Source organism: Anolis sagrei, chromosome 1, assembly GCF_037176765.1.
Source record: "Anolis sagrei isolate rAnoSag1 chromosome 1, rAnoSag1.mat, whole genome shotgun sequence".
NCBI classification, from domain to species: domain Eukaryota; kingdom Metazoa; phylum Chordata; class Lepidosauria; order Squamata; family Dactyloidae; genus Anolis; species Anolis sagrei.
In genome coordinates, this window is record NC_090021.1 from 194,866,866 (window position 1) to 194,869,632 (window position 2,767).

The window sequence follows — 2,767 nt, forward strand, 5'->3', positions numbered from 1 at the left end:
AAAACCAGAAGTCTTGCATTGTCAAGTTGCTCCTGATACAAAAAAATAAAAAAATAAAAATCTGAGATGGCACAATGTGACCTGAAAACTGAGGAATGTACAAGTGGTACACAGGGGATGGCACTGTTGAATGTCACATGCTCCTAAGGCTTATTATCCATAGCCATATCCAGGTTTAACCTCAGGTCAAAGATCTGAGCCAGGTTTTACCATTAAGAGTATCAATTGTAGTGACGTAACAGAATATGAAAACAGCTTTTAACTTCTCAAAATACTTTTAATATATAGATTGCATGTTCCAAACCAAGCACTCACATTTTCATGTCTTTCCCAGCTGAGAATTACAAACTACAAAAATGTCCAAAATAATGGATTTTCCAACACTCTTTAGGCAACACTGAGAAAGCTATTGTGTTATCCTGAAAACTTATCTGTTCCAACAGATCAGTGACCACATACCCGAGGAAGGTTGCCAGTCACCACAGTGTTGTGGTTCAGATATTGTAGGTTAATCACATTTTTAAAAATACATGTAAGAGATCACACAAAAATTAACATAAATGTACTTCTCTATACAACTTTACAGAAGTATATGCAAAAGGGGCTATATATGCAAGCTGAAAAACATTTCATGTTCTGTTTAAAACATGCACTGCATGTTTCAAAAATTTTAACCAATCTTTTTCCCCATCCAACTATTGCAATATATGTAGTGCAAAGTTTGAGGCTGACATGCGCTGTATCTTTAGAACTCTGGTGAATGCAAACATTTAATATTTTAAAGATACTGACACACATAGAGAGCAGACACAAATATTCAGGTATTTCTTTGACGAAATGGATTGGGGAAGATTGATCAACTTAACCGATATCAATAAATCTGCTAATTTTATAAAGGAATAGTGTCTTGGCAATTCAAATACAATGTAATACTTTACTTACTTCATCTGAAGGCAGGAATGGCTTCTTTTTAAATATAATGAACAACTACTGGGCTTAACTGTTTTCATTGGAATTTTAAAAAATCTATTATTAGAACAGATACTTATTAGACCAATCTGGGTTCACACCACAGTGATGCCAATGCCCACCTTCAATACAAGCTGAATGTCTGACAAGGACTAGTGTGCATGTCTCAATATCCTTATCAACATAGTTTGGAGAATTATAAAAACAAGTTTGCTTTTTTGGCTTCGTTTCCAGAAAAGCCAATAGCCAACAAAACGCTTGCAAATGCAAACGAAGGAAGAAAATTATCCTAACTTCATACTCTTCCCAAAATGACAATATAGAAAGGTATCTGTGTGACAGTTTCACAAAACCCTGCAAAGATTTTATTACCACTCTCTGTAACAAGTTAATAATGGCGGCATACTGGCATAATTATTTTCTATGTGAAGTACTTTGCTGAAAAGGAGAGATTAAAATAGTACTTCGTTTCAGAGTACTTTAGCATAAGACTCAGGGCTTTTTACAAGGCAACACAACATCAGCTACTCAAGAGATCAGTGTTACGAGTTGCTGAACTAAGGAAGTAGCCCATAGAATTGTGTGGCACAATCTCAATGCTGGTGCCGGAAGTTAAGATAACACTTGCCCTCATGGCACCAGGACAGTTTTCTCATGCCCACTGGGATAAAACTAAACATTTTTTCATGTCCTATGTGCGCACAAGCATTCATAGTGAAAGATCCACCAGAAAGTCTCAGTTCTCTATATTCCTATTTGAGACAGCATTTTGTTGTGGTGCCTGGGAATGGGGACATACCTTCAGTCTGCATACCATATTTACTTGAATCTAATGCTCACCCCTTTTGGCTAAATTACATAGCCAAAAGTGAGGTGCACATTACATTTGATGGCACGTTAGAATTGTGCAAGTTAACCAACTTGAACCCCTCCATTAGACTGACTTTGGAGAACTTGCCTCATTCACAAGGCCTTCCTAATCTCCACCTTGGTATTGAAGACCTCATGAAAGAGGCATTAGTTGGGAAGTTGCTGCCCAGCCATCAGGTGTGTTCACCAGCCTTGGCATGATAGAGGGGCATAGCTTCCCTTTACCTGTCGGCCAAGGCGGGCAACAGAAGGTCTTACTGGCAAGGGGAAGTCGTACATTGCAATAGACAACAAACCTTTTTTTTTTTCTTTGCTCTCCTCAACTTCAAAATTGAGGTGTGCATTACAATCAATGGCACATTATACTCGAGTAAATATGGTATTAATGCAAAAGTTTAAAAAGTAGGTAGTGCTGCGAGATGTTAATTTCTTGTTTATTTAAAAAGCCCAATGCATTTGGTCTCTATCAAAGGTGGCCTTCTTCAGGGGCTACAATTGAAACAGAAATTTCAATTGAGACACTCCATGGGATTGGACCATTAATTACACAATTGTATGGAGAGTGTCTCGTGCAGTTTTAGAAATGTAAAGTATAGCTCCTGAAAAAAGCCAATCTTGATAGAGGTCCAAATGTGTTGAAGTTTTCAAATAAATAAACAAACAAGTGAACCACCTACCGACCTATAGGCTCTGCTTCATTTTTTGCTTCTTATACAAGTTCATCATCTGTCTCCTTTGAATAGTAATAAAAGTCTATTTAATTGACACTTCATAATCTGATGAGTTGATAAAAATGTGTACCAAATTAGGGGAAGTGTACATAAAATGTAAATGTACATAAAATGGTGTACATAAAATGTGAATATTCCTGAAAATAAGGAATGAATATGTGCTCTACTTAGGGGAAATTGATTGCAAAAATGGCATG